This window comes from Rutidosis leptorrhynchoides, chromosome 9 (genome assembly GCF_046630445.1).
Source record: "Rutidosis leptorrhynchoides isolate AG116_Rl617_1_P2 chromosome 9, CSIRO_AGI_Rlap_v1, whole genome shotgun sequence".
In the NCBI taxonomy this organism is placed as follows: domain Eukaryota; kingdom Viridiplantae; phylum Streptophyta; class Magnoliopsida; order Asterales; family Asteraceae; genus Rutidosis; species Rutidosis leptorrhynchoides.
The window spans coordinates 55,840,067-55,852,086 of NC_092341.1; positions in this window are offsets into that span (position 1 = coordinate 55,840,067).

A 12,020-nucleotide genomic window follows, 5' to 3' on the forward strand; every position below is an offset into this window, starting at 1 on the left:
CCGATAACCCATCAATTCGAACTCCATATGAATCAGGAGGAGTGCGAAGAAGCTCTGTGATCTGCGCCACAGTGTTCGGGCTGGGAAACAAAGGATTGAAGGATGCGCCTTCTGCAAACAAAAAAGGAAACGCGGATTATAATCATAACAATAAATATTTCAGATAAAGGTATGAGATCATGGTTATTAGATTTATACCTGTTTGTTGTTCTCCTTCATAATCCGCTGATATCGGATTATCGAAAAGGGGAGAACTTTGTTTGGCCCTCTTGCTTTGCGTAGAAGGCGGGGTTTCGAGCGGTCGTTTACCAGTACTTGACTGGGGCGGTGGTGACTTTGCCGTCAAATCCACAAGAGGAATGTCAGGCTTCTCTTGTTTAATTTGACGGCCGGATAATACTGACTTCGCCTCCGGGCTTAAGAGTAGCTTGTTAATTAGCGTTTTTGGGTCCACCTTTCGATCAACTTCATCCATCTTCATGATTAATGATTGAAGGTTGTGATTGCCGACTTGATAATGTTTCAAAGAGAACAAATGAATTGAGAATAAGCGAAAGAAAGTGAGAATAGCGAGGGTAAGTGTGACGTTGGTGATTGTGAACCACAATATATATAGGCGAATGCAAGGGGTAATCAAGTGTTTTAATTATCCGTTGTAAAAAACTCAAACGGTAATATTTGAGTTAGCAGGAAACAACGGTAACTTTTACAACGGTAACTATGCTAACGCGACATTAATTAAAGCGGAAAATAACTGCGAACATTGCGAATTTTAGAGTTTATCATGATGAATTTGCTTCGCGAAAATACATCATAATAAACTGGGGGGACTTGATCATATACATAGCATTGTATATGTATATTTTATTTTCTAAAAGTTAAGGACAGAACTACGCGGATTATAAGGCACAGTTATGCAATATTCGCTGAAAATAAATACTGCGGTTATGTATTCGCTGAAATACCAAACTGCGGTTTGTTCCGCTGACTTTCCGCGGAGAGCCGAGCATCTCGCAGACCGCGGATATCACGGATACTATAAATAGGGAGCTTGGCCTCTCATTTATGGGTTGTTGATTCTCTGCCATTTGCCTAAGCCTTTGTAGATTTCACTTGTGACTTTGCCCAAGGACTTTTTACATTGAGTTAAGGTGAATCATGCTAATCGATAACGAAGACCGGGTCGGGGTGGTTGATCACTTGATAATTAAAGTGAAAAACGATCATCGGGGCCCAAAATAATCATCGAACATCCCATCCTCCATTATAATCTTATTGCACTCAATCCCTAATTAAGCAACATCATTAATTAAGGATTGATCATAGGCCTTATGTAATTATAAACCCATCTTCTTCCTCATCAACCACCACCACTTTATATCACCTTCAATGATAAAACTCACCAACACCTTCAATCATCACAAAATGCTCGATTGTTTATATTGAATATCGTTCAACATCATGGGACAATCGAATATGTCATGCACTGATCCAATGCCTGAAGTGAACCACGAGTGCATCATCATCATACAGAACATACTACGGTATGTTAAGGTCGTCCAACATCTTTTTGGCAACTTTATAATAATCCTACCAACTTTAGGTTTATTGCTACTACTATTACGATTGACTATCAACCACGATCTCTACCATTTGAACCACCCTACAATCACGTTACCCTACCACCTGAACAACAGCCCAACACCGCCAACTACCATTACCTTGAAACGCCACCTTTTTTTTTTCTCTCTCTCTCTCTCTCTCTCTCTCTCTTCCATTTTTTTCCATTGAAAACCACCACGAAAGTGCCACTGTATTGCTATAGATTTCTATTCCAACCACCACTAAAGATCACCTATAACCACCACTAACCCACATGAACAGCTACCAGGATTGACCATTGTGCTGCATTTCTTTTTCAATATATTTCTGTTACAGCCGTTTGAAAAGGGACGAAACAACGCATCAAACAACCTTCAATTCATTTCCACTATGTTTCTGTTTAATCCATAAAACCACTCAAACATTTCATGGCTACTGCAATTCATTTCTTGTTACTACTGTTTCGGCCTGTTTTCAATCGGTTAACACGAAGAAAATGAAGACTGTAACTGCTACTACAGTTCTGTTACTATTCTGTCGGTATAAAAACAAAGTTCCACAACCATTAAACCACATCAACACCTGTTAAACCGCTGCTATTCCTATTTTCCTAGTTCAAATCACCATCGTATAAATTTCTTTGTTTTATAATTATATTTCCACTTGCCGGTTAAATAATTTTTGTGGACCAAAGCTGTCCCTTTTAAATACACGCACCAAATCAATTACTCTGAATTTTATTACGGGCCTCAGGCCATTTAACAACTAAATCTTATTGGTCTTGTGAACTTGATACAAGTATCTTACTTGTTAGTTGGGCTTCAAGTAATAAAATTGATGGATTAACAATAAGCCCATTATATATTCGAAATCAGCCCAAGAAATATCTGTTGCTGGACGAATTGGTACTACTGCTTGTTGTATTTTTTTTTTACGATAAGATGATATAATAAGATAATGATGATGTGAAGAAGAAAAATGAGGAACGAGCACAATGATGATAGTGATGACGATTATGATATACGGAAGATAATGATGATGAGGGTTAGATGATGAATGAAGAAGAAGGAATCGATAGATATATAGGTTATATATTTATTCTATGGTATTAAATAAGGATTAGAGAAACAGAGGGACAGTTCAGTGTGTTTGTGTCTAACTGAGAGGTCGCGAGTTCTGTAATGACCCGGAATTTTCCGACCAAATTATACTTATGAGATTAATATTTACATAAATTAAACCATACCAACATGATAAGAAATCCAAATTGTTGAGACTTGTGTTTTTGAAAAGAGTTTTACACAACGTTTGACCGTCCAATATGACCGATGATATCACGAACTATATAACATACGATAATTATACGTTTGTGTATATATATGTATTTATATATATTTAACATGATCTAAGGATGGTTTAACATCTCATTGTACTAATGACAATGAGTTATAAGTATATTTTGAAACTACTAACTTAAGTTTTCAAAACGATAACTATACGTAACATTCTTTGATATATATACTTATAATCTATAATGCTTATACATGTATCGTATATATAATGTATTTAATCACTTTTTAAGGACTTAAATACATAAAACAATATAAGTATATTCACAAAAGGTAGCTATATTTGAATTCTCGTTCCGTTTCCTTAAGATTTCTATACGTATATCTAGGGTATATGTACCCGTATCATACCCAGCTTCTATACATATTTACTATTAGTATATACACATCAAATCAACATCCTAATCAACATTATTACTGCCCTAGATATGAGGTAACTAGGATTTGTCAAGTAGTATGAATTATTAGTAAGAAAACAAAATTAGGAATCCTTTTCTTTCTTTATAAACTAAAAACATTTTTATAAATGAACACCATTTCTTCACTCCATTTTCTCATACCTACACCCTCATTTCTCTCTCAAAATACTCCTAACTTCATACTTGATCATCTCCAAGCATTTTCCCCATCATTTAGCTTCAATTATAAGCCTTAAACACCATAAGAAAACTCTTTCAAGAACATATCAAAATAACCACCCATTTAAAGAAGTTTACTTCCAACCTTTTAATCTAACTCCACCACTCTTTGATTCCAAGATTATTTCTTATCTTTTGCAGTAACTTTGTCCAAGTAACTTGAGGTAGTAACCTTGTTCATAATCTTATTCAATTCATATTCATATAGCTATCTTATTTTGTTGTATAAAATTTTAACAACAAGAACATAGTTTGAATGATTTCAAACTTGTTCGCAAACTAAATAGATCCTTCTAACTTGACTTTTAAAATACTTCAAGACGTGTAATATATCATAATGATATGCTAACCTAACAAGATATAACTTGGTTTTACAAAGAACATCTTAAAAACTGAATCTACGTCGTCGGAGTGCAACCGGGGGCTGTTTTGGGTTGGATAATTAAAAACCATCTTGAACTTTGAATTGGAAGATCATGTTCTGGAAAAATGATATTTCTTATGAATATGTTAACACATAAAAATTTCATGGTTTAACTCAAAGTGTAAGTATTTTTAGAAAAATGATCATTAAATGTTGTTTTTATGATGGAAAATGATCACTTCCATAAGTTTCACCAAAGTTTGACCTATAACCTATGATTTCGAATACAAACTAAGGTATTTTCAGTTCATATTCTTAAAATTTGACTCGATCCAAGGAAGTAGCAAGTTGAACCAACAAAAACGGAGTTGTAATGAAGAAACTACGACTAAAACAAGATTGGGTATCCGAAGCTAGTTTAGCTACGAAAATATTTGGAGAAAAAGTAAATTAATCATATCTTTTCTAATTAATATGATATTTTATATATAATTACTTATGATTTGATTTTATATATTTCAGGACCACCCGTAAACAACACGAGAAGATTAATCATAAGACCTCATGATTGTACGCAACACGTCATTTGACAACACGGTACTTTATGTACGCAACACGTCATTTGACAACATGGTACCATGGGTCGAGATTAATTCTGATCAATACGAATACGATGGGGTCTTTATTTATTTTATTTAAGCAACTAATTGTGGACCACTTGTGACGACCCGGAAATTTCCGACCAAATTAAAACTTAATCTTTATATGTTCCAACACAATAAGCAAAACCTGTAATGTTGAGTCTCGAAATATTTGAACTATTTATATAGATTCATTTAACATGTGACTATTTCCGACGATTCACGAACAATTGTGTGTAAATAAATATGTAAATATATATACATATATAAATATAAGAGTGCATATTAAGTTGTATTAATAAAATACAAAATAATCATTTGAATTGAAAATGTAAAATAATGTACAAGATAATTAAGATTAAAATTTATTTATGATTTAAACGAATTCTTATTTTTATTTATTATCATTTTTATGATATTATTTAGTTATTTTATTAGAATTATTATTAATATTATTAGGGTATTTACTATTAATATTTATTAAAAATAAAAATAGGGAATCCCATTCTGTTAGAAGTAACTATCAATTTTTTTTCTTTTTCTTCACATGAAAATAATTTACGTACTTCATGTCTCTAGTTTGTTACAAGTCTACTTCACAAATCAATTGGAAATCAATTTAACTGTTAAATCATGTACCTAATCACTCTATATAAGTTACAAACTGCAATTTGAGTTGAAAACAAAGAAAACCCAGAAAATAAGCTCGACACTCTGTATATTCATCTTTTTCAACATATTTTGATTTAGAACAAATTTTCAAAATGTAATAATGCAGTCATGCCAAGAATCGTCTATCTAAACTATCTGTAAGTTTTCAATCCTCAATTCTTTCTATTAATTTCTAATTTGAGAGTCAAAGTTTTGGTTTTCAAAGTTAACTAAGTGTTCTTGAATCAAATTCGAGTTTGTTTTGATATCTCCAGTTAATTTGATGATCCATAAAGATTATAGGAATGATTTGCAACACAATTCATATTGTAATCATAACCTATAACACTTAATCTAAAAATCAATTTTTGAGTTCTTGAGTTCTTCACAGTGATATACACTAATGTGAATTCGAAACAAATTTCAAAAACTAAAAATGTAGAGTTGTTAGGAATTATTTACTTAAACTTCCTGCAAAATCTCAAGTTCCAATTCTTGATAACGAATTCGAATTTGCGAGTCAAAGTTAAATTATCAAAAGTCAACTGTTTTGTTCTTGGAGAAATTAGAGTTTGTTTTGATGTTTTAAGTTCAATTGACGATTTCAATAGTTTTTAGGAATGATTTGAAACATGTTTCATGTTGTAAAGATTGTCCAAAACGAACTCAAAATTGAAAACAAATTTTTTTTTTCTTGGCTACCAGCAAGCAGTAGGATTTTTTTGTTTTTTTTTCTCATTTGTTTTATATCATGAACACATTTTTATTTTTTGTTTCATGTTTGTTTAGAAGTCCTAAAACCATTTTGATGATTGACTATTAAGAATGAAGTTGTTTGATTGTTTAGATTTTGGTGAAGAAGATGAAGTGGGTTGAAACATGTAATAGATAAGTATTTGGGTTTGTATTATAAATCAGAAAAACTGAAATGGTGGAATGGTTAAGGGTGTTGATGAGTGAGCGAGCGGTCTCGGGTTCGAGCCCGGCTTGGTGCAATTTTTTTAAAACTGACTCCTAAGGTAGTTTTATACTTTTAAAAATTATTATTATTATTAATATTATTATTATTATCCTTAGGTATTTCTACAATTATTAATTTTACAAAACAAAAGATATATATGTAAATATATTATTACATAAAATATACTAATATTACATAAAATTATGTTCCAACTAATATTATTGATATTACATTAATTAAATATCAAATAAGTATCATAATATATTATAAGAATAATTAATACATACCAAATATATAAACTTAATTGATTTATACTATAATGTGTTAATACTTGATATAGGTTCGTGAATCCGAGGCCAACCCTGCATTGTTCAATGTCGTCATATGCATTTTTACTACAAAATACAGTATTGTGAGTTATAGTCCCACTTTTAAAATCTAATATTTTTGGGATGAGAATACATGCAGGTTTTATAAATGATTTACAAAATAGACACAAGTACGTGAAACTACATTCTATGGTTGAATTATCGAAATCGAATATGCCCCTTTTTATTAAGTCTGGTAATCTAAGAATTAGGGAACAGACACCCTAATTGACGCGAACTCTAAAGATAGATCTATCGGGCCCAACAAGCCCCATCCAAAGTACCAGATGCTTTAGTACTTCGAAATTTATATCATGTCCGAAGGAGGATCCCGGAATGATGGGGATATTCTTATATGCATATTGTGAATGTCGGTTACCAGGTGTTCAATCCATATGAATGATATTTTTGTCTATATGCATGGGACGTATGATTATGAGAAATGGAAGTATGAAATCTTATGGTCTATTAAAATTATGAAATGATTCTTTATGATAAACTAATGAACTCATCAACCCTTTGGTTGACACTTTAAAGCATGTTTATTCTCAGGTACGAAAGAAATCTTCCGCTGTGCATTTGCTCATATTAGATATATTACTTGGAGTCATTCATGACATATTTCAAAAGATGTTGCATTCGAGTCGTTGAGTTCATCAAGATTATTATTAAGTCAATTATATTTGGATATATTATGAAATGCTTTACATGCCTATCAACTGTCGATGTAACGAAAGTTTGTCTTTTAAAAACGAATGCAATGTTTGTAAAATTTATCATATAGAGGTCAATTACCTCGCGATGTAATCAACTGTTGTGAATCGTTTGTAATCGATATGGACTTCGTCCGGACGGATTAGGACGGGTCTCTACAGTTGGTATCAGAGCGGTGGTTTTGGCGAACCAGGTCTTGCATTAGCGTGCCTAACTGATAGTCGTTAGGATGCATTAGTGAGTCTGGACTTCGACCGTGTCTGCATGTCAAAAGTTTTGCTTATCATTTTTATCGGAAAACATCTGCTTATCATCCTTAGAAAATTACCTACTCATTATTCTTAGTCTAGACACATTTTACTGCATTGACTGCATGAATAGTGTATAGACAAAATTCATATCTTTGCGTATCTGACAATTCATATCTTAGTGTATCTGTTACTGTAGACCTTGCCTGATATCTCTCGTAAATTTCTCCTTAATTTAAGGGATCCTGGTACTATATATATCTATGCAAATTATGCATTGAGAATACCATCTAACTATCAATTGATGCCACTAAACTCTTCATACCAAAAATCTTTCCTGAGATCGTTTAAGATGGCCTCTACGAATCGACCAAGTTCCTCTGACTCCGAAGACAGCGTGACAGGAGCACACCAACCAATCAACTATCGTGATTACTGGAGAAAATGGGGATGGGTTCACGACATACTCACCCTATGGAGAAAGGAAGAAGGTACTCCATATCATGAATCAAATCTACCACCTAACCTTGGAGTACTTGACCCGCTCACCGGCGAACCCGTTCGCAATACCGTTTATACCCTATTTGCCAGAATTTTTCGTCTTGAAACTACCATTAATGGAACTAGAGAAGATATCCTACATCTACCTCACATTGATAAACAACTCGGGTTAGTAGAAGAAGTTAGAGAACTCTGAGCTCGAGTATTAACTTTAGAGAGAACGGTATACAATTTGCAATCATCAACAGTATCACCAACACCAGTAACATCACCAGCCTTAGCACCAATGGCACCAGTACCACCAACAACCTAAGTTTCAACAATCCATGCCTCAACATCTCATTCTGTACCTCGAGTATAATTATCGTTCCACAAATCATTCTACATCATTTATCTTCGTTCGACATGACGATTATGTAAACTCTAATGTTTTAGAGATTATGTATCATAGTTCTAATCGTAAATCTGATGAGTTTAATATCACATTGACTCATTAAATCCATAATTACATCTGAAGAAAATATATATGTAAATATATTTTCATAAAGATTGTGATTAAAAATTCTTTCGTACAAACTGTTAATGGTAAAAATATTTTAACGGGTAGGTAATACCTGAGAAATATTTAAGATTTCACATTAATAAGTTACATTGTACAGTCTTCGAATCTGATTCAACGGTCGATTACCATCCTACCTACATCTATCGATATACGAATCCGTTCACCACAGAATAACCATTTTCATTCAAATTCAATTTCATATTTGGATTTTTACTTACCAGAATCCAACAAGTGGCATAATGAAAAAATAATGGACACAATAAAAATTGATTAGAAACAGACTAATTAACAATATGGAATTTTGTTAAGAAACCATGCTAACTGCTCCAGCTAACTGTTCCTAGCTAACTGATTACATTCTATTTATCGCATTTTATTTATTGCAATTTAATTATCGCAATTTACATTCCCGCAATTTTATTTATTGTTATCTAATTTCTGTTATTTACTTTACGCACTTTAGTTATCGTTATTTAATTCCTGTTATTTATTTTACGCACTTTAAATATCGGGACACGTATACAAGGTTTTGACATATCATTTCGATGCATCTATATATATTATTTGGAATCACCATAGACACTCTATATGCAGTAATGATCGAGTTCTCTATACAGGGTTGAGGTTGATTCTATAATAATATATATACTTTGAGTTGTGATCGAGTATGAGACATGTACACGGGTCCCGATACATATTAATTAATTCGGATATTATATATTAAGCTATATATGTATTATCGGAATGTTAATTGTGGACTATCAAATATGGACTGTCGACATTGGATAATTAAAATGAATTAAAATATTGATTATAACATATGAAACTAAACATATCTTCAAGTTTGCCACTTGATCTCATCTTAAACCTCATCTGTATCTTGACGATTACAATCTGCGTTCAAACCTTTCATGATTCTTGAAAACACCTCAATCGATAGGATGAATCAACCGCACTTCATCTACGGAAGGAAAGGTTTATGCATATAGTTATGCACCTGAGAAACTCTCGGCAACTGAGTAAAAGTTTAACACGTAGCCGCATCAGATCCTTTGGTATTTATTAGCAAAAATAACTTTGCGATCCCTTTTCAAAGTAGCCAATTTTGTCACAGCTCCAGCAAGTCAACTTTGACTTTTCATTCGAAGTAGCCTTACTATAATCCTGATATATACAATTACCCTTTTTATAACGGAGAATTATTTTATATTCCACCATATTACCAGAAGACGTACCAGCAGCCTCGTTATTTTTTTTGGCTTAAATCTCTCTGAAAAATCATTATATTTATTCATTGAAACCCTATCATATACTCATCCGCATCTTGTAACGAGAACTGCCATACCAATTACCAGGAATCAGCAAATTTGTATTTTGAGTCTCGCAACGTTTCCACATCAACAGTTATATGTATCCATATAACATTTATCTCTTAGAACTATGATCTTCCATTCTGAAATTCAAAAAAGCACCCAGTCTGTGAATTAATGCTATAAATTTTGAAAAGTTGAATGAAGCAACAAAAACTATGGATGATTTTAACAGTCAAAAGTTTGATAAAAAAAAAAAAAGATACGTTGGAAAAGCTCAAAAGGAAGTTTGGTACTGAAAAATGAATTGAGCAAACCATGAAGGAGACTCTGAGCAAATCACAAGGACTAAACTTGTACATAAAGAACCCTGATGATTCTGTTTCTGATGAAGTCTTTAGTGAATATCTTGCTCCTTATTTATTCTAAATCCTTGCGAAAGGATTTTCTTCATCAACATTCGATCTCAGAAATTCTGAAAATATCATCATAAATATCTTTGATATTTTCGAGAATATTTTCATAACAATTCTTATCTGAAATCATTAATCTCTTCGTGCTATCAGTGTTACATCATATAGAAACTGTTAGTTTCTATATTCTGTAAACTTTCGAGCTTGAAATATGAATGTTATTGAAGTAATATTGGGAACTGATGCATGAGTTAGTATAATATAATGACACTTGATCAACGTGATTATATTACAGTAAGTCATGCTGAGTTTCTAATGGAACGTGATGATTCACAGATCATAACGTCATCATGTGCCATGTTACACGACTCTTACATTCTACCCAATCTCCAAGTATATCAAGAACATATATTCTTAATAGTTCTATCTTTTCAGATATTCTAGTAATTTGAAAAATCAAGATCGTGCCATTACGATTTCCTTCTAGAACATTAACTATGTTCATTTCAAAATCCATATCTACGAATTCCGGACCATTATTCGCTTGACTTGAATTCAGGAAGAGGAGACAAAAGTATGGAACTCTTGAATATAAAGAAAATATAAAGCTCGACAACAACACATAAATTACAAACCGTGCATATCAATACGTAGTGCCACGTAAAGGCACGGGAAAATTAAAAACACTATAACCCCAAGATAATAGTAGAAGTAAATATAATCCTCCGGTGGTAGATGAAAGAGAAGAATGACAGATATGAAAGTTAAGAGTATATCAAGGATCAGAACTGGATGGAGCATATTAATGAATGCTTTAAAAATATGAATCAGGGGAGAAAGAATGGAAGGTGTGAGCTGTGAAAATAAGGAAACGAAGGGAGTGGATTTATAGTAAAATATCCGACAGAGCAATCGAAACAGATTATTGCATTTAATTAAAGAAGATCTGATTTCCTATATCGCCGAAGAACCAAATCTTATTACGAAGATTTTCTTTAAATCCCATGAATTCCGGAAATCAATCATAACTACGTCATCAGTTCCCTCTCTTGCGATAGCTTCGATTATACTCTTCGCGTAATCAAATTTTTTTACCTATATTACTCACTGATGATAAAACTCTAATTTCTAGCTCGGATACATCATGAAAACATACTTATTGTCAGCCAGGACCATTCCACTCAAATTTCGGGACGAAATTTCTTTAACGGGTAGGTACTGTGACGACCCGGAAATTTCCGACCAAATTGAAACTTAATCTTTATATGTTCCAACACAATAAGCAAAACCTGTAATGTTGAGTCTCGAAATGTTTGAACTATTTATATAGATTCATTTAACCTGTGACTATTTCCGACGATTCACGAACAATTGTGTGTAAATAAATATGTAAATATATATACATATATAAATATAAGAGTGCATATTAAGTTGTATTAATAAAATACAAAATAATCATTTGAATTGAAAATGTAAAATAATGTACAAGATAATTAAGATTAAAATTTATTTATGATTTAAACGAATTCTTATTTTTATTTATTATCATTTTTATGATATTATTTAGTTATTTTATTAGAATTATTATTAATATTATTAGGGTATTTACTATTAATATTTATTAAAAATAAAAATAGGGAATCCCATTCTGTTAGAAGTAACTATCAATTTTTTTTCTTTTTCTTCACATGAAAATAA